This window comes from Chiloscyllium plagiosum, unplaced genomic scaffold, assembly GCF_037043375.1.
Source record: "Chiloscyllium plagiosum isolate Xiang-an unplaced genomic scaffold, Cpla_swu_hap1 HiC_scaffold_41, whole genome shotgun sequence".
Classification (NCBI taxonomy): domain Eukaryota; kingdom Metazoa; phylum Chordata; class Chondrichthyes; order Orectolobiformes; family Hemiscylliidae; genus Chiloscyllium; species Chiloscyllium plagiosum.
The window spans coordinates 32,452,800-32,475,171 of NW_028270179.1; positions in this window are offsets into that span (position 1 = coordinate 32,452,800).

Here is a 22,372-nt window from a genome sequence, read left to right on the forward strand (position 1 = left end):
TGGATGGAGCGAGAGAGATAGGGAGAGAGAACTATTAGGTTAGAGAAAGACGGAGGTAAGTAGAAACGAGGCGAGGCAGATCGAAAGAGAGTGATAGAGACAGTGCGGCAGAGAAAGAGAGGGAGATCGAGAGAGGGAACAAATTTTGAGAGAAATCAATTCCTGCCTTGCAGAAATTGCATGGTAAGCTGACGTTCGTGTCTATATTTAGCGTTAGCAGTGTGCCTGAGAGCCAGTTTTGGTTGAGAGACATCAAAACCGTCCATAAATAACTTGCTGAAACGGAAAAGCTGGCTGATCACAAATTCCCCACACCACCCCTCCTGGGGAGGTTGTTTCCGAAAGTACCTTCTGTGTTGATATTTAAAATGACATCTCAGACTCTGGGGCAACCATGGGTTTGACAAGCGAACTGTTGTAAACTCCTTTCTCAAATGGGCAGTGTTTGCCTTCATTACTCACCTAGGCATTCTGTCACAGAGATTCGTCAACGTATTCTTCACCGTACTCATCACAGCTTCCAGGCTCCCTCAAGGAAATGCAACTGAACGGCTGTGAAGCAGCCCTTTCACAATCAGATCTCTCTCTCTCTCTCTCACGCACACAGACACTATCTCTGTGTGTGTTTTTGTATGTGAGTATGAGATGGATACACTACCACAACCCCTTTATGAAACAACTTTGATCCTCTTGCACGTTTGCGAACACAAACACAAGTAGACTTGTGTCAGTATTTACAGGGGTGTGTGGGGGAAGTGTCAGTATTTACACGAGGGATCCGGGTTGTGTGTCAATGTTTATTGGTGTGTCTCATGATGTATCTCAGGATTGACAGGGGAGTCCGACGGAGAAATTCGGTATGTAGCGGGAGTGGGGTCAGTATTTACGGGGGTTCTGGGCAGTACTTGAGTGTTTACGGGGGTATACAGGGGAGTGTGTAAATATTTACAGGTAGTTTCCGGGAAGTGTGTCATTATGGACAGGGTCGTCTTTCGGGGTGTGTGCCAATATTTACAGAGGGTTTCCAGGGCACTGTGATGGCATTTCAAGGTGTGCGCCGAGGAGTGGGTCAGGAGTTACAGGAAGGTTCCCCGGGTTTTTCGGTTTTTCACAGGGCGTGCTGTCTTGCGCTGTGTGTCAGTGTTCAGTGGGAAATTGCCAGGCAGCAGTCCGTATTTATAGGGTTTTCCAGGGAATGTATCCATGTTCCTGGGCAGTGTGACAGTATTTAGAGGGGTGCACCGGGGCATGTGTCAGCATTTACAGGAATGTACCCCGGGGGATTTTCAGTATTTACGGGGGGGATGGAGGAGTCTCCCAGGATGTGTTAGTATTCAGACGCGAATTCCCGTGCAGTGTTCGGTAGTTATTAGGGGAACAGGGGATATGTGAGTATTTTCAGTGGAGTTCTTGAGCAGTATGACAGCATTAACAGAGGTGTACCGGGTAATGTGTCAGTATTTACTGGGGTCCTGGGCTGTGTGTCAGCATTTCCAGTGGGTTACCTTCGAGACAGTTGGTATTTATCGGGGAGGGCACATGGAGATTGTAAAGATTTACAGGGGTGTCCCAGTGGAAAGTGTCAGTATTTACTGGGTGGTCTTGCGGATTGTGCCAGTTTTTGCAGTGGGGATCCCGGGGAGCATGTCGGTGTTAATATGGGGCTCCCGTGGTGTGTTTCAGTATTTACAGGTGAATCGTGGGGAGTGAGTCAGTAATCACAGGGTGGGTCACAAGGACTGTGTCGGTGTTGCGAGACTGTACCTGGGAGGATGTAGTTATTCCAGGGGTGAGTGCCAGGGATCATGTTAGTATTTAAAGGGTAGGCCAAGGGAGTGTGTTGGTATTAATAGGCGGGTACAGGGAAACGAGTCAGTTTTTACAGGGAAGTGTTGGGCATTATGTCAGTATTTAAAAATGTGTTGCTGGAAAAGCGCAGCAGGTCAGGCAGCATCAAAGGAAAAGGAGAATCAACATTTCGGGCATATGCCCTTCTTCAGGAATCCTGAAGAAGGCCCGAAACGTCGATTCACCTGCTCCTTTGATGCTGCCTGACCTGCTGCGCTTTTCCAGCAACACATTTTTCAACTCTGATCTCCAGCATCTGCAGTCCTCACTTTCTCCATTTTGTCAGTATTTACAGGGTCTCCCCAGGCAGTGTGTCAGTATTCATAGGGCGTCCTGGTGAGTGAGTTAGTACTTACAGAGTGATCCCAGGTTGAGTGCTGGTATTCACAAGTGTGGTCCCGTGGAGATTGCCAGCATTTACCGAGATGTCCCGGGGAGTAACTTAGACGTTCCACAGTGGTGTTGGGAATGTGCGTCCCAGCCAATATGGCACTACTTGCAGGAGTTTCTGTGGTATGCATCAGCCTTTACACATGCGTCAGGCAAAAGTGGCAGAATTTAAATTGGGGGCCCGGAGTGTGTGTCGGCGTTTAAAGGAATGTGCAGGAGAGTGTGCCATTGTTTACAGGTGCACTTCGGGGTGTGTGTCAGTATTTACAGGCGTGTCCCAGGAAGTGCGTCTATATTTACAGGAGTGGTGTGAGGAGTATATCAGTACTTACAGTGGAGTTCCTGTGCAGTGTGACGGTATTTACAGGGGTGACTTGGGGGTGGGTGAGATTTTTCACGGCAGGTCCCAGGCACTGTATCAGTATTTACAGGGGGTTCCTATGAGAGAGCCTGTGCTTATAGAATGGGTCCCAGGGAGCATGTCAGTATTTAAAGCAGGGGTCCCGGGGAGTGTGTTGTCATTTACTGGTCGTTAGCGGGGTATGTGTCAATATTTACAGGGGTGTTCCCGAGGAGTAAGCCAGTTCCTTCGGGCGGGTCACGAGGAATATGTTGGTACTTCCGGGGGTGAAGTTATCAGGGACTGCGTCAGTATTAATTGTTTTTTTTTCCCGGGCAATGTGTTCGTAATTAACGGGTGATGCCGAAGGTATGTATCAGTATTTACAGGGTTGTGGCGGGCAAATTGCTAGTATTTACGAGGACGGGGTCTCGTGAAGCATGTCCATATTAACAATTTACAGGTGCGTTTCGGGAAGTGTGTCCTTATTTACAGGAAGGGTCGTGGGGAGAATGTTGGTTCAGAACAAAGACCATAGAACATTCCAGTGCCGACCTGTCATACCAGTCTGAAGCCCATCTCACCTACACTATTCCATGTAAGACCATATGCTTGTCCAATGACGACTTTAATGTACTTAACGTTAGCAAATTTACTACCATTGCAGGCAACGCATTCCATATCCTTACTACTCTCTGAGTGAAGAAACTACCTCTGACATCTGTCCGATACCATCACCCCTCAATTGCCCCCTCGTACTCGCAGTCACTACACTTGGAAAAGGGCTCTCGCTGTCCTACCGATTTCACCTTTTTATTATCTTACACGTCTCTCTTAAGTCATCTCCCAAACTTCTTCTCTCCAACGAAAACAGCCTCAAGTCCCTTAGCCTTTCTTCGTAGGATCTTCCCCCCATACCAGGCAATATCCCAATAAATCTTCTCTGCACCCTTTCGAAACTAATTAGCTTAGCTTCTTGGTGTCAGTGATATGTTGTTACAGCGATGCTATTGGTAAATAAAGGGGATGACTAAAATTAAACTAAACTGCCTGTGAGAGCGATTTATTACAGACTTCCAAAGAGTGTGATCTCTGGGACGATCCTTGAGAGAGACTCTACAGGTCTGAGTCCACAAGAAATTTTCTGGGACGACTCAAATCTCAACTTTAAGCCTCCCTTGCCAATTCCGTCTTCTGGTCATAAGTGCGAGGTTCTAGGCTTTTCATGAATGTAAATTCTTCTGTCAATAACTAAGAGCTAGGCCCAGGCCTTTTGGCCAACTTTATCACTTGTGATCAGTCCAGTTGATGTCGAGGAGCTAGGCTTCAGGCTTCAGTCACACCAGATCCTTGACACGTCAGCCCATCCAGTGTGTGATGATGTAGTAGTCGTTGACATGGCCTCCCAGTGTGTCATGCCCGAGGGTGGGATGGAATGTTCCTGGGGCTGCTTGACGCTTTGCAGCTTGCTGGAGGCCAAGCGCAGTGATGTCACGATGCAGCACAGTTTGGCATCCAGGTCCTGGAGGCCTGTAATGGTTCACTGCAGCTACTGGTGGAGGTTTTGCCTGGCCTTGTTCAGCTCCCCACGCACCCAGGATACGGTGCAGAAGGGCAGCCAGGTGATGGCAGGAGGCACGATGCTGACACTGGTGGAGGGCAGGCTCCCAAACATCCAAGTCGTTGTCAGGGCTGAGCGTGCAGGTAGCTGGAGTTGGGTATCTGGGGATCCTGAAGGGCCGCCGGCGACTCCTGCTGATCCACTCGCTGGGAGGGAAGGATGATGGGTCTCAGGGATGGGGAAGCTGCACTCACCCGTGGCACAGTCGTGGCCACCCATGCCAATTAGACATTGTCGAGGCCTGTCATAGATCCAGCTGATTAATGAAAAAGGTGAAAATGAAGCCTGAGTGTTAATTTCCCTGCACTGAACTACTCAATAAATCCTGCACTTGGATTGTCTCTTTCAGCATTAGGCCCATGATACCGTCTGCTCCGATACTTCCCCACATTTAATCCAAAACTGGGTGTGAAATTGGCTAACCCAGCTCTTGCCCCTTGACGCATGCTGAGCCGATCTTTTCTGGCATTGTGGAGATATTGGCTAATTGACTAACTCAGCATTAGGCCTGAGATGCAACCTGGACCTTTATCATGGCCAGGGTAGGTGTGGGATATGGCTCATTTAATCCACCACCATGAATCACATTGGCTGACGAGGACCAAGATACAGATTTAGATCTGGGTGTATGGGTGGTGGAAATAATCACTGATCTGATACCGGGAGTGTAATTGGCTAATCCAGTCCTCGGCCAAGATTTGACCTGGGCTACATCTTCGTGATCAGTGGGTTTCAACTAGCCCTCGATTAGCTGTAAATATTTGGTTCAGGATCTGGATCCTAGGCCTACGTTTCCCCACACTGTGCTTCTCGATTCATCCCACATCATCGAGTGTAAGATCAGTGTAGGGATGTGCCCAAGAATGGAGCCTGAGACTCTCCTGCTCTGTGTGCACATGTATCTTGCTGGGAGGGTGAGGAACCTTGGTTCCACATTATTCCATCAGATCAACTAGCACTAGGCACACGATGAAGCCGAAGTTTAAGTTTGCTTACGTTGTGGGTTTTGGTCAGTTCAAGAAGGATATGTCAGGAAAACTGGCAGATGAGGCATATTGATCTGGGTCACCTGGTCTACTTCAAAACAGAGGACCAGTACATTTACTTCCAAGGATTACTGGTTTTTACACTCTCTGGTTAAGAATGAGATTGGTAATCTCGGAAGTATTAAGCCAAGATATGAACTGGCCTGAGACTGAGACTGCACGTAAATTACCCAGTCTGTGTCAACAGATTTCCCACATTGGATGGAATTATTAAATTCAGTGCTATGCTGATAATGGAGCCTGAGGCCTACATTTCTCAGCATGGGGCTCCAAATGTCCCACATTTAATAATAGAATACTTATAGCGTGGAAACAGACCCTTCGATCCAACAAATCCACACTGATCCTCTGAAGAGTACCCCACCCGTAGACCCATTCCCCTAAACTCTTACTCTTTATTTACCCTGACTAATGCACCTGACCCACACATCCCTGAACACTGTGGGCAATTTAGCAGAGCCAGTTCATCAAAACTGCACACCTTCCGACTTGGGAGGAACCCGAAGCACCCGGACGAAACACACACAGACCCAGGGAGAACATGCAAACGCCACACAAGCAGTGACCTAAGGCTGGAATCCAACCTGCATCCCTGGCGCCATGAGGCAGCAGTGCTAACCGCTGAACCATTGTGCCACCCCACCACTGATCCACCGTGCCACATTGGGTGGAATTGTTATATTCAGAACTAGGACCAAGATGGAGACTGAGGTCCACCTTACCCCACATGGGGCTCGAACATCCCACACCAGGTGAAATTAGCAAAAGCAGTGCTAGGCCGTCAATGGAGAAATCCCGAGTCTTTGCTGTGCACCGCCAGATGGGAGGAGGATTAAGATCTTGGCCAAACAACAATTCGAGGAATAAAAAAATAATCAAGGGCAGAGTTTAATCACTTAAAAGTCAGGAATAGGAAAGGTGAAACCAGAATGTTATACTACAGGCCACGTAATAGACAGAGGAGAGAACATGTGGACAGTTTTGGAAAGACGTAACATTAGCAGGATTGCTGTTTTGGGTAATTTTCATTTCCTGTACATTGACTGGGACTTACTGTGTGCTCAGGGCTTGGATGGGGCAGAATTTGTAAGGATCATTCAAGAGGGATTCTTGACATGATACGTAAACAGTCCGACCAGGGAACGGACTATATGGAACCTGGATTTGGGAAATGAGCCCGGACAGGTGAGTGAAGTTTCAGTGGGGGTCAGGAATCGAACCTGGGTCCCCAGAGCCATTGGACAGCAGTGCTCACCGTTGAATCAACGTGCCACCCCACCACTGTCCCAACGTGCCATATTGGGGGGGGGGGGGTGTTTGTGGGTGTGGTATTTCGGGAGTAGCGACCATAATACCGTAAGATGCTCGTGGATTAGCAGCTCTCAGGTGAAGGCCTTAAATTAGAGGAAGGGGAACTACTACAAGGGTGGAACTGGACATTATTGATCAGAGCCGGCTGTTTAAGGGTAAATAGACATCGGAGATGTGGGAGTATTTCAAACAGCAGTTGATAAGAGTTCAGGAGTGGCACATTCCTGGGAGAATGAGGGATGCGAATCGCAAGATACATGAAACTCAGATGACCAGGGATGTTAAGACCTTGGTCAGAAAGAAACAGAAAGCATTCCTAAGGTTTGATTTGAAGGTGCTAGTCTTGGACTATTGTGGACAATGTTAAAAATCACACAACATTAGGCTATAGTCCAACAGGTTTAATTGGATGCTGTAGCTTTCTGCACGCTGCTACTTCATCAGGTGGTTGTGGAGTGTAAGATTGTAAGACACAGAATTAAGAGCAAATGTCCACAGCGTGATATAACTGAAGTTATAAATTGGAAAAGATCTGAATTGTTTGTTAAGTCTCTATTTTTTTAGAATGGGCATGATAGTTTCAGTTCTTTCATATGCAAATTCCAGAACTTTCTAAAAGTTACATTTTCTCGGAAACTTTAAACTTCGGCGCCACGTTGGGCCCAGATAATGCATTGGAGGTGTGAGGTGCCCGGTGTGAGGCTATCTGTGCCCTAGTGTTCAGAGTGATAGTAACCTAAAATAAGGATCTACAGAATTATACACGGGCTTAAGCCGTTTTTGAGCAAAATAAAATGTATTTCTGCTAGTAAAAATTCACCCCACAAACTAAGAGGTGTGTGTGTGTGTGCGCGTGTGTGTGTGTGTGTGTCACCTGTAGGGTCACATAAACCTAAGGTCCCGGTTGAGACCATCCCGCTGAGCGCGTGGCAGGTACTCATGTAGTCATGTGACACTGTCAACGTCGTCTATCTCATAAACTGCAGGCAAAGATGCCCTGAGGCATGGTATATTGGTGAGAATAAGCAGAGGCTACGGCAACGGTGAATGGGCACCGCACAACAATCAACAGACAGGAATGTTCCCTCCCAGTCGGAGAACACTTCAGCTGTCCAGGACATTCGACTTGAGACCTTCGGGTGACCATCCTCCAAGGCAGACTTTAGGACAGGCAATAACGAAACGTGGCCGAGCAGAGTCTGATAGCCAAGTTTGGAACCCATGGGGTTGGCCTCAACCAGGGGCTTGGGTTCATGCCACACTACAGGTGACCCCACTACATTACACAGACACACACAAACACACAGACCCAGACACACCTACAGACCCATTTACCCACAATTCTACAGACCCATAAACTCATGCAAATCTTCTCTCATATGCAAGCTGTAATTCTGCAAGCACAAATTCTCCCCACACATATCAGTGTGTGGGGAGAATTTGTGCTTGCAGAATTACATTTCATATTGCTCGAAAATTCTTAAATGCATGTATAATCCTTTTTTAGAAGAAAATCAGTCTGAACATTGGGGCACTGACAGCCTCAGGGCATCTTGCACCTTCAATGCATTATCTGGGATGATATGGCACCGAGGGTTAAAGTTCATTTGAGATTGTAACTTCAAGAATCTACTGGAATTTACATATGAAAGGAATGAATCCAAAATGCCCATTCTAAAAGATGAGAGACGTAACAAACAATCCAGGTCTTTTTCAACATATAATTTCAGTTACTTCACATTGTACACTTTTGCTGTAACTTCGGAGTCCTATGATCTTATACTCCACAACCAACTGATGAAGGAGCAGTGTGAAGAAAGCTGTGCTTCCAAATAAACCTGTTGGACTATAACTTGGTGCTGTGTGATTTTTAACTTCCAAAGGTTTAGGAGGATGGGAAATGACAAAGCACTTGAAGTAAAGAAAGAAAGGAGGAATGGACTTATAAAAGGAATTAGAAGGGCTAAAACGGGCCACGAAAAGTCGTTAGCAAACAGTATTAAGGAGAATCCCAAAGCATTTCACACACATATAAAAGAAACAAGAAAGTAGCCAGGGAACGAGTTGGCCCACTCAAGGATAAAGGAGGGGATCTATGTGTAGAGTCAGAAGAGGTAGGTGAGGTCCTCAACGAATACTTTGTCAGTATTCACCAAAGAGAAGGAATTGGTGGAGCATGACCACAGGGAAGGGAATGGAATTTTTCTAAACCAGGTTACTGTTAAAAAGGAAGGGGTGTGCGTTTTAAAACAAATTAAGATAGACAAGTCACCAGGTTCTGATGGGATCTGTCCCAGAGTATTGAGTGAGGCAAGAGAGCAACGTACTGGAGCATGATATCAACAATCTCTATCAACAAACACTTTGAGTTAGGCCCGATCTATCACCCCCGAGAAAAGGAACAGGAAGTGACTTCACCACAGAAAATAACATCACTGCAGCAAATGACATCTCCAACCCAAACAAATGCAAACATAAAAACAGAATGCAGGAATTTTCAGCATTGCTTCACCAGAGACCTACTGAAGATGTTACCTCATAGGGTATCGAAATATCTGGAAATGAACCTTGCAGTTTAGCGAGCAAACCTACATCTAAAAAAATCAACCTGAGCTACAAATCATCTAACAAACATATTACTAGAGCACAGACAGATATCTTTGTGTCCTTTTTAGCCACCGCTGATTTCACAGAGGTCTTGTGAATAGCTCACATATTCCATCCAAGCTGTCAACCCATGTAATATCGCGTAACTTCCCCTTTGCAAATAGAACCATTCTGGCTCAAGACTGGGATAAAGACAGACTCTGATGTCACACCTTTAAAGCATTGTCTGAGCTGAGATGTCACAATTTGTTAGAAAACCTTAAGGTAGATCATGGAAGTGGCTTAAAAGAAGTTCTGGGATTTACTTATTAATGAATCGAAAATTGCAAACCATTCTAAAAGATGGAAGAATTAACAATCCAGTTTTGTTCAATGTATCATGACACTTTAAACATTCTATGTCCTGTGATCCTTTACTCCACAACCACCTGATGAAGGAGCAGCGCACTGAAAGATATTGCTTCCAATTAAACCTGTTGGGCTATGATCTGGTGTTGTGTGATTTTTAACTTTATCCACCCCAGTATAAAACTGGCTCCTGACATAGTCCCATCATATCAAAAGGATAGCAGGGATAATCCAGGATTTTACAGGCCTGTGAGTTTCACATCGATGGGAGATGAATTATTTGGAAAGATTCTCTGGGACAAGATCGATGTACAGTCATAGAGATGTACAGCACGGAAACAGACCCTTCGGTTCAATCCGTCTATGCCGAACAGATATGCGAACCCTATCTTTGTCTGTTTATCCTATCCATGCCCCTCTTAATTTTCTAAACCTCTATAAGTTCACCCCTCCGCCTCCGACGCTCAAGGGAAAACAGCCCCAGCCTGTTTAGCCTCTCCCTATAGCTCCGAACCTCCAATCCTGGCAATATCTTTGTAAATCTTTGCTGAACTCTTTCAGGCTTCAAAATATCTTTCCGATAGAAAGGAGACCAGAATTGCATGCAATATTCCAACAGTGGCCTAACCAATGGCCTCTACAGCCGCAATATGACCTCCCAACTGCCGTAGTCAATACTCTGTCCAATAAAAGAAAGCATATAAACGCCTTCTTCACAATCCTATCCACCTGCGATTCCACCTTCAAGGAGCTGTGAACCTGCACTCCAAGTTCTGCTTGTTCAGCAACACTCCCTAGGAGATTACCATTAAGTGTGTAAGTCCTGCTAACTCGTCCCTTGTCCTTACTAACTATGCATCTTATGCTCACATCTAAATCATTTACATAAGTGACGAAAAGTAGAGGACCCAACAAAGATTTTTGTGCCACTCCACTGGTCACAGGCCTCCTGTCTCGGGCCACAGAGCGTGGTCTCATAATATTTGGTCACTTATTTAAGAACGAGATGAGGATTAATTTCTTGTTATCACCTGAGGAATATTGAGGCTGATGTATTAAGTGTACTGAAAGCTGAGATGAGCATATTTTCATCAGGAAGGCAATCAACGGTTTTACAGAAAAGGCAAGTAATTGTAGTTGAGGGCTATTAGATCAATGGCGGTGACCTGATTAAATAGCTGACCAGACTTGATGGGCTGAATGGACTACTTCTGTACCTATTTCTTATTGTTCGTTGCTCAGTGAATTGACATTTTAGTTTGTGAGTAGAGTCTCTTGTTGTTGTTGGCACGTTCCTTATTAATCATGTGAATTTAACAGAAGGAAATTATTTTACGGGCACTTTACTGTTTTCGCAACCTTGGATGGAGAGTCACAGTTCTGAAGTTATGCCTGTGAGTGAAAAGTCCTCTACATTTGGACTCCAACTCAGCATGGAACTTACTTTAAATTCGAGAAATTGAAGTATTGGACAGTGCAGAAGCTGGAAAAACTATCGACAGAATCGCAAAGTAAAAAATTTCAATAGAGTAGACAAAGGCATTAACAACTGTGCATTCATAACATCAAAGATTAAATTGCCCGCCATTACCGAACTAATACTGAATAAAACAATCAATTACCAGTTCAGAAAAGAGCAAATTAAACCTCAGCATGATGTGGAAGAAACAAACTGTTGAAAAGTAATCTGTAAAGACAATTTGAGGAAGCTGTTGACTGAGAGTTAAATAATGTTTATGCTGAATGGGGAACAGAGGCAAAAATCAAAACAGCCTATTAAGTATAAAACGACATTGGAGCAATGTCACTAATTTAGATTGCAACCAACCGTGATAGAGTTGCAGGTCTTTTGACAGACAAACTGCTTTTATCCAAACAGCTCTGACAACACAGACAGTGGAACATTTGTGGGGAGAGAGAGAGAGAGCTCTGGAAATCTCCGGTATCATAATGAGAAACTGGGAAGAAATGGACGTAAATTCCAGTGGGCAATGGCAGACGTTTGTGTTGATCTCTTTAGAATGTGAATGAATCTTCAAATGTTCATGAGATAAACATCCTGGGCTGTAAAAGTAAAACAAATTCAAAACATTGCATAGAATGTTGAAGCAAACATTGTTTTATGTTTGGATGTTACTTCGTTTAACTTTTCAGTCCCAGAATAAAGTTCACTTTCGTTAAACAGTGTGACCTCTGGTGCTATGCAACTTTCAGTTCGAATACAATTCCGATAGCCCCTTCGGTCCAAAAAGTCCGCAGTGACCCGCTGAAGAGTAACCCACACAGACCCATTCCGCTACCCTATATTTATAACTGATCTACCAACCATACACATCCCTGAACGCACGACAATTTACCATGGCCAATTCATCTAATCTCACATCTTTGGATTTTGGGAGGGAACCGGAGCACCAGGAAGGAACCCACGCAGTCATAGGGTAAATATACAAAATGCACACAGTAGCCCAAGGCTAAAATCGAACCTAGATCCATGGCGCTATACGGTAGCAGTGCTTTCCACTGCACCGCCTGAACATTTCTTAAGAGCATTTGAAAGTATCTTTAAACATTGATTGTCCTGACAAAGGTTGCAGGATTCTTGTTCCCTGGGGACAAAAGGTGAGCAGGGTTAATGAGTGAGAATCTCCACACACAGTGAGACAGCAGAACGCAGACAGGCTCTGGAAGTGATCACCAGATAAAGCAAATATTCAAATGATATCGGGCACAGTGTGATGCATTTGTTTTTGTTTGACACAGGGAGCATGTCTGAAGATTTTGGAAAATGTTTGAATGGGAGTGTGACAGGTGAGGCCAGAAGTGGATGCCCATCTCTAATTATCCCGAAAATGATGTGGAAACGCCGGTGTTGTACTGGGGTGGGCAAAATGAAAATTCACACAACACCAGGTTATAGTCGATCAGGTTAATACTCATGTGCACATTCTACCGAGCATGCACACACACAAACCAACTCTCTCTCACGTACACTCACACACTCTCACACCTATACTCACACGCACTCATTCACATATGCACACACACACACACACATATATATGCAGATACATTCTATTTTTGCTCAGAAAGCACACAGCCTGAAGACAGTCAATTTCTATCACAATTTATAAATTCCTACTCTAGAAATTGAACCAGTCTGACTCAAGCTTGGGATGCAGACAGATTGTAACCTCATAGCTTTAATACATTGTCTGAGCTGAGATGTCATTTTGTTTTATAAAACCTTAAGTTACCTCCAGAATGTGACTTAAAAGAAGTTCTGGGATTCACATATTAATGAAGCTAAACCTGCAATACATTTTAAAAGGTGAAAGACTTAACAACAATCTAGGTTCGTTTGATATATCATTTCAATTGCATACCACTGTGATAGTTTACTATAGATTCTGTGTATGAGGACGCCGCTGCACGAATTACCGGAAGCGGCAGCACTCTGAAAGCTAATAATTTCAAGTAAACCTGATAGACTATAACCTGATGCTGTGTGATTTTTAACTTTATCCCTGAAAAGTGATGGTGTGTCAGTCAGCTACTTGAAGTGCTGCAGACTTTGCGTTCCTGTGTCTGCCTTGATGCCATTGGATTCTGCATCGCTTGCAGAATAAATGTGGATGCACTCCTTAAATTATTATTGTTGCAAACGGTCCCGATGAATGCATGGTGGGTTGGAGGAGGGTGGGACGCGGTTAACTGTTGCGAGAGAAAGCAGCACAACAGTTGAGTGTGGACTGGCACTTACTGACCCTTCCCTCCCTTCCTCTCTACGTTGACACACACTCACACACATTTCCAAGACTTGAAACCCACACAGAGATTCCTCACTCCCTTGTGGATGATGAGTGGGAGAGGGCAGCCCCGGATCCTGTAGCGCACTACCTTGTGTATGATTGAGGGAGAGGAGAGGGCAGTCCCAGCTCCCGTTGCGCACTCCATTGTTAGGGATGGATTTTCCAGAAATTGCCTGAATTGGGCGAAGACCGACCTGACTGACTGGAATCTGCGAATGGAAAAACAAGACTGTTTGAACAATTGGTTTCCCGCTTTTCTGAAATTTGTGTGGACAGCATGACGGCCAATGAGGGATGGTGGAATGAAGGGGCAAACGTGGAACTGTCAAATGAGGAAAAGGAATGAGGATTGGCTAATAACAAGCGAGGAGTGTGTTGGGACTGAAAGTGTAATTGATCAATAATGGAGGAAAGGGCGGGAGCCTCGCTGTGGTTAGACATGCTGTGGGACCTAGGTAAAGCAGTGTTACTTCTGCAACCATATTTGCTTCTGCAAGATAAATGAACTAACAGCAGTGTATAATTGTTTCTGCCAAGAGCTGAAAAAATAATTGATTATGCAAGGTAAATGAACTAACACCAGTGTATAAGTGTTTCAGCCAAGAATGGAAAGTATGTGAAGGAAATACATAAGTGCTTTTATGAGCTGAAATGTGAATACAAGAATGAAATGTGCCTGCAAACAATGGAAGATGTTACAGACAAACAGATAAGATGCAAAGAACATTGAGTTAAAGCAGACTCGGTACGTTGCCCTCATAGAGACACTGAAATGAACCAGTTTAGTTACTGGGTACATAAGAATGAGGGTCACTCAGCTTGGAGTAGGGGAGGAAGTAAACAAGGGCGGAGCGCTGCTAGGCAGGCCCAGAACACAATCAGTAATGTTGATAGGTTTGAAGGCCAATGAGGGAAACGGGGAAGTATCGACAGAGACTCAAGTAAACTGCATAAATTGTGAAGTAATTTTTGGATTGAGTTGACTCCTTGCTAGACACCCGTCTTGCAAGAACGTTTCAATAAAATTCGCTGTTTCATTTTTTGACTCGGCCTGATATTTATTATATTGTGAGATCTGTTTCTCACAGGTTGGACGCTCGTCCGGGGTGTCCACCATCGCCAACAGGGTAGACATTGTCGATGGCTGGTAAGTGTGTCCCGTTCCTTTTAGAATGATCCAGTGTTCCTCGGTGGCGGGTTCCTCCTTCTGGTTGACTGATCGAGATCCGATGAGAGTCTATCTAAAACAGGTGAAAGATTACAAGTAGGCACAGAGAGACATCGAGCCAGGCAACACTGTGTATGGACCAAGGAAGGAAAACTGACTTTTAAATACTGTCTTGGTGGCTGGGATTGAGTTCTAGTAGTTATGATGGACTAACGAAGGAACTCAATATGGGCTGTGCCAAGGGGAATGAAGAAGCCTCCGGGGACGAAAAAAACGAAATCGAAATGGATGCGGGGTCCTTGAAAATTTACCTCCAGAACGTCCGTTGGGCAGGATGTTGTGGAAATGGAAAAATAATACTTGTACAAAGGGAAAAGATAGGAAAAGGATGATGATTTGTAATTGGTTTGAATGGACTAAGGAATCCATTCTTCGTCTTCTGGCCAAAGTACGGGTTGGATGAAGACTGTTTTTGTAAATAGTTGAATTCATATGTCAATGGAAATCAGCCTCACCGTCAGGAGGAATCAGATTATGCTTCATCTCGGAAGGGCTATTAGCAGAAGGACGACTGAGGGTACACTTAAGAAAATCATGGCCAGACATTCAGAAAAAAGATTCAAAAAATAGAGGGGAAGAGGGAGAAGCCTCTAGCAGAGTTGTTGCGGGAAGCTCAGAAAGTGTCTGTGAGATACGGTGTGTGTGTGAGAGAGAGAGAGAAAGAGAAAGAGAGAGAAAGAGAGAGCAAAGAGCTGTACAGCTAATAGAAAGTTTAAACCTTTGTGATTCGGTTTGAATGCACATTTGTGTGTTGGAGATTGAATGTTTGTGCTTTGTTCCCTGGAGCTTGAGATCCGGGACTGTTTTGAATCAGATTTGTATTGTGGAAATATAACATGATTTCTTTGAAGGTTAAGGATTTTACAATGATTATGAAGTAAAATGTTAACTCCTGTTCTTTTTGCAGGTCATGACTGCCTTACTATCAGTTTCTAACTCATCTCTTTTATCTTGACATAAAAGCGATTTATGGAGGACAGTTGAAGTTTCAGTGCAACATTAGATTGTAATGAATAAATAAAAAAATCTTATGGTTAATTCCTGTGTCCTTGGATTCGGCCATTATTCATGCATTAGAATTTTTTTAACTCGCGTTGACAAATCCTTTTAAGGCAGCTCCGGTTATTTTACGAGTAATATCATTGTAATTGAGCAATGATTGTTCAGAACTACTTAAGAAATCTAATTTTGGATTTAAATTAAGGAACTAAAACCGGGAAATAATAGTGGATTTCGAAGTTAGGGACTGTAGGCATTTTACATTTTAAATATTAAATACTGAATAAATGAATTTATAATATATAACTATATATATTTACAACTGTGATTCCAAAATGTATAGTTAGGAGCAGACTGTAAAGTTAGACCAGCATAAATTGATGAATCTGTATTTGAGGTTACAGGGAGCAAGAAATAATGTAATATTTCTTTAAAAAAAATCAAGTTCTGAGCAAAACATTGGGTTATGGAGAAAGACCATTAGGTGGCCCTAACGCGGTTCAATTGGTTAAATCAGCTCAGCAATTGATCTGGCAACGGAACATGAGAAGCAGAAACTAAATGCAAAAATAACGATAGCCACGGTTGATTAGATAATGAAAAGAAGGACAAAAGTAAAAAGGAGAAGGAAACCGGAATGGTGGCGGGCAGCATGTTGAAAATAAAGGGAGGAGAAGGGATCGGGGAGGGGATGTTAAGGGGTCTGGTGGACAGGAACAAGGATCGAAGTGAAAATCCCCACAGGCGGGATGTTATTACTGTGGAAAGACAGGTCACTTTAAGATCACTTTAAGATAGAGTGTCCAGATCTGAAAAAGGAAGCAAAGGCAGTACCGTTTATGAACCTTGATGAAGAACAGGTGTGTCAGGGGTTCCACCAGAAAAACTTGATAAATTTGAAGGTGGGACCTTACAAAGCGGACGTAGTTTTCCTGGTCGATACGGGAGCAGCAAGTTCATACTTAAATTTTAAGCACAAGGGAGTGGAAATCTCGAAACGACTGTTAACTTTTTCTGAAGTAAAAGGGGAGGGATTTACCGTTTCAGTTTTTGAACCTATAATAATCGAAAGTGGGAAAGATATTGTCGAATGTGAACTGTTATTCCTGCTATCGGGAGTAACGTATTGAGTCAGGATTTAGTCATACTCCTCGGACTGGAGAATGGAGTATGGGCCCAGACATTAGTGATATAAATGGCCGTCCTGTTCGAGGAAGAGGAGAAGGAAATAGAACCCAGAGTGTGAGCACGGGAACGGAATCGCGGGGGATTACAAATACCTCCTTTGGAGTTCAGTTTAAAGAGAGAGGGAGACGTGGTTTGCAAATCACAATATCCGCTTTCAATAGAGTGCACAAGGGACTAGAGTCAATAATTGAGGAATTTATTAAGGATGGATTTCTAGACCCCTGCATGACCCCTTACAATACCCTATCCTGCTAGTAAAGAAATCGGACGGTAGTTATCGCTTGGTACAAGACCTAAGGGCATTGAACCAAATAGTAGAAGCCCGCCACCCTGTGTCCCTAATCCCGAAATACTACTGAGTAAGATTCCCCATGGCCATAAATCGTTCAGTGTAGTGGATCTGAAGGATTCCTTCTGGGCATGTTACTGGCGGAGGGGTGTAGAATTCTGTTTGCCTTCGAGTGGGAAGAACCAAAAACTGGGTGAAAACAGCAGTACAGATGGACAGTCGTCCCGCTGGGATTTTCTGAATCCCAAAATCTCTTTGGTCAGGTGTTGGAACAAGTCTTGGAGAAGTTCAATAGCCCCAAAGGAACTACTCTGTTACAATATGTAGATGGACTTCTTGTAACAGGCGAGAAAAGGGACAAAACAATAGAAGCCATAAGCGAATTAGTTAACTTTCTAGGACAACAAGGATTGAGGATTTCCAAGAATAAATTGCATAACTTAGAGAAGGAAGTCATATATTTGCAACACCTAATCAGTGAAGGAAAGCGAAAAATACGCCCAGAAAGAATTGAGGGAATTGTGGGAATGTCGCTGCCTAATACAAAAAGGTATTACGAAAATTCCTGGGATTAGCAGGGTACTGTAGATTATGGATAGACTCATATGAACGGAAAACAAAGAAATCATATTTGATAGATTAGAGGAAGACCCTAAATTATTAAATTGAACAGATAAAGAGAGGGAATTAATTGAAGAACGAAAGAGGAACCTAACCCATACCCCTGTCCTTGCATTACCTTCCCTAGACCAGCACTTCCATTTGTTTGTCACAGTAGACAGAAGAGTGGCTCTAGGGGTCCTAACCCAGCGATGGGGGGCGGGTGGTGTGGGGGAAGAAGCAACCGGTTGCCTACCTGTTTAAATTATTAGACCCAGTCTCAAGCGTGAGGCTGGAGTATGTGCAGGCAGTGGCAGCAACAGCCTTATTGGTATCGGAGAGTCGGAAACTTACTTCTGGGTGAGCCTGACTAGTCAGAACCCCACATCAGGTACGGACCATACTAACTCAGAAAGCAGGACGATGGCTCACAGACTTTAAGATCTTTAAATATGAGACAATCTTAAGTGAACAGGATGACCTTGCGTTAGTCACAGACAGTTGCTTGAATCCAGCTGCATTTCCGTGGAAGGGAGAGGGTGTTGGCCCAATGCAGAACACGACTGCCTTGATGTTATGGAATATCAGACTAAAGTGCGGATGGACTTCAGGGAAGTACTGTTGCAGCTCGGTTGTTTATCAATGGGTCTTCCCAGGTGATTAAGGGGAAAAGGCACAATGAATATGCTGTAGTCGACGGGATAGAAAGAAGCGATATCGAGGCTGAAAGACTGCCTAACGGCTGGTCAGCCCAAACTTGTGAACTCTATGCCCTAGAAAGAGCTCTCAGAGCCTTAGGAGACAAAGAAGCAACGGTGTACACACAGCGAAAATATACATTTGGAGTGGTACACACCTTCGGAAAAAATAGCAAGGAAGAGGACTAATAAACAGAAGAGAAAAAGAACTATAGCATGACGAATTGGCCACCAAGTTCTGGAGTTTCTGATACACCCGAGAGAAATAGCGGTAGTTCATATAAACGGACATCAGAAGGGGAATGAAGCGGAAGTAAGGGGAAACAAACTGGCCGATGAGGTACCTGAAGAAGCAGCCCTGAATCCACAGGGAACAGTGATATACTCCGTAATACCTGCAATTCTAGATCTTCAACGTTCCCCGTTGTTTACCTCAAATGAGGAAAAGGAACTAAAAGATTTTGGAGCTGCAAAGACAGCGGATAGGCGCTGGATGTTAGCCGATGGGAGAGAAATGTTGAATAAAAATGACGATGTGAGAAATTATGGCTGTCTGACATCAGGGGAGTCACTGGGGAGTGCACGCAATGTGTGATTTAGTCTTAAAGAAATATGGATGCAAAGGAATATATACAATAATCAACAGATATGTGAGGAATACATAGCATGTAAAAATAAACAAGAAGGCATTAAGGAAACAAGTCCCACGAGGGAGAAAACTTGGGCTAAGGCCATTTCAGAGCATTCAGATCGAATACACTGAATTACCCCGATTGGGAAGACTGAGGTATATGCTGGTAATGGTTGATCACCGATCTGGATGGGTGGAGGCGTACCCTTTAGACACTGCCACCACAAGTGCTGTGTCCAAGATATTAAGTGAACATATAATCTCCAGATACGGGACAGTGGAATGCATAGATTCAGATCAGGGAACTCATTCGACTTCCAGGATACTCCAGGGAGTGATGAAGAGGTTAGGAATCTCCTGTGAGTTCCACATCCCTTGGCACCCACCTTCATCAGGAAAGGTTGAGAGAATGAACCAGACACGCAATAAGCAGTTATCTAAATTAGTAGCAGAAATCAGACTCCCTTGGACTAAGTGTTTCCCTGTAGCCATTTTGCGAGAGCGAACGGACCCAAGGAAAGATATGGGGCTGACCCCTTATGAGATACTGCTTGGCCTGCCCTATCAAGGATTGAAAGGAGAACTGTCAACCCCGGATACTAAAGATTTGTTCTTAAAGAAGTATATACCGGGCTTGTCGTCCTCTTTTTCTTTGCTCAGGAATTGGAATTTATTGGCACAGACTCCACCCCTTAAATTCACCGTCCATCCGATCCAAACGGGGGATTGGGTCATAATCAAATCATGGACTGAGACCAAATTGCAACTAGACTGGGAGGGGCTGTACCAAGTACTCTTAACCACTGAAACCCCGATAAGAACGGCAGAAATAGTCTGGACTCACTACACTCGGATTAAAGGGCCAGTGGAATCTCCAGTTGAGAGAGAAGTCTGGACAAACGAATCGACAAAAGAACAGCTTAAACGTAAGCTAAAAAGACTTTAAATAACTGATTATACAGTAGTAGCATGAGCGCGGGATAGTTTCTGTAGTATTGTATGCTAGGTTTCTCGGCGGTTGAATGCCGCTGTAGAATGGGAAGAATGTTTAGGTACACTCTATTAGCTTTTCTTGTCACAGGATTCTGTCAGGCTATGGTGTGGTCATCTTACTTAGTGGTAACGGTTCCAGAAAGTACAAGTCCACAAGTCATAGAAACAGATACCTGCAGTCTGGTGGATTGTGGAGATGTAAGAAATCTTTGGCAACACATTAACTCAGAGATACATCTTAGTTTCTCATGAAAAGATCCCGAAAGGGGCGCATGGGATAAGACTAATGGGAAGAAAATGTCTCGGAGAGAGAACTGTAAGAGTTATTTTTTGGCATAAAGAATGTAAAGAATGACGGAGGCAGGAAGTCCTCAGAGTTGATCTCTTTATTAATCCTCTCGTTACAGTACACCAAGGCCCTTTCTGACCAACTCTTGACTGTCCGGATAAAGAGTGTAACCCAATATATTTAACAATAAAGAAAACCTCATGGTATGAAGCGGTTTTAGGGGAAGAAACCTATCAGGTCCAGTTAGACCAAATATTTGGGATAGAGATGAAAGCAGACGGGGAGAATTTCCTGGAATATTGTTTTAAAATACAGGTGAAAGACAGAAGCCGAGTAGGAGAAAGGAATAGTAGAGACCCTTACTCTGACCCTAAGGTGAGAAAAATTGTAAAGGTAAAGGACTTAAAGCAGACCATTGAAGTAGAAACAACTGGGGATACAAACGCCTGTGCTGAATGGGTAAATTACACTGTGAAAAGTTTGAATAAAAACAATTGTTATGCATATGCCTCTGGGAGACCAATGGCCCAAGTAGTCCCCTTTCTGCTCGGGTGGAAGCGATACAGGAGGGGTATGACATGCACGATATCCCTGTATTAGGATTAGATGACAAGGATTAATAAAGATTGTATTCTCCTTCTATTAAAGTTCCCTCCTGTAAAGAAGGAAGGCTTAAAGATGCCCACCACCCCCTGTCCCACCACCATGTTTCTGCCGTGGTCGGAAATCACACATGGTGTGTAAACAGGCAAGGAACAATTCGGTCCAGATATTTGGGGGAACTGAAATCATGTACCGAAATTGAGTACACAAGAGAAAAGGGAGGGAACTACTCCGCATGAAAGATTCCCTGAGTGGATATGTGGTAGTAATGTGGAGGGAAAATATTGAGACCCACCCTATCTCCAGATTGGATGGGCACGTGTGCAATTGCACAATTGGTGATTCCGTTCACCCTGCCATTTAAAAAGAAAGAGATAATAAAGGAATGGGGAGTTAGTAAGAGATTACTATTGGGCACTTCGTTTGTGAATCCCAAGAGGGGTACCTGATGAGTTCAACGTTTGTAACCAGATCACGGCAGCGTTTGGATCAGTACTCTCCTGATGGGTAACAGACAACAAAAATATGGACTGGATAAATTATATTTTCTATAATCAGCAAAAGACCATCAATGACACTAGAGACGCGATTAAATGTATAGCTGAACAACTTGATGCAACCAGCAGAAGGGCATCGGAGAATTGAATGGACCTAGATATGATACAAGCAGAAAAAGTGTATGTGTGTGTTATGTTAGGAGGGAGCTGTTGTACCGTTATTCCAAATAACTAAGCCCAGATGGGTCTATTACTCGAACCTTGCAAGGTCTAACAACACTAGCTGAAGAACTAGCTGAAAATTCAGGAGTCAGCATATTATTCACCGGGTGGTTAGAATTGTGGTTTGGAAAGTGAAGGAGTGTGGTGGCTTCATTCCTAACCTCCTTGATCGTAGTGGTGGGAGTACAAATTGCAATAGGATGCTGTATCATGCTTTGCGCATGGGGATTAATCCAAAGTTCGATTTAAACAGCTTTGGCCACACAAATGCCCCGAAAGAGTAATCCGGGAGAAGGGCTCTACCTGTTAAACAATGAGGGAATAAGTGACCTCGGGGAGATTTCCAAAATAAATGAAATTTCGACAAAGATGCTGGTCAATTGGGAAGTGACAAAAAAGAAAAAAAAAAGATAGACCTAAGCACCAAGTAGAGGATGGTGACGTTATAATATAAACCGCAAAACAGTCAATTAGAAGAACAAGTATGCAGGGTGACTGGGGAGACTTGCAGGAGCAATAGGGTTGTCATTGGAAGGGATTTTAATTTTCCCAAAATAGACGGGGATTGCCAGAGCATGAAGGGCTTAGATAGGTTGGAATTTGTTAAGTACGTTCAGGAACGTTTCCTCAAGCAGTATCGAGGATCCTTCTCCAAAAGGGGCAAAACTCGATTTACTCTTGGGAAATTAGGCAGGGCAGGTGACTGAGGTGACAGTGGGGGAGCACTTTGGGACCAGTAACCATATGTCTATTAATTTTAAGATAGTTATTGAGAGGGACAAATTGGGACAAGGAATTAGACAGGAGATTGCCGG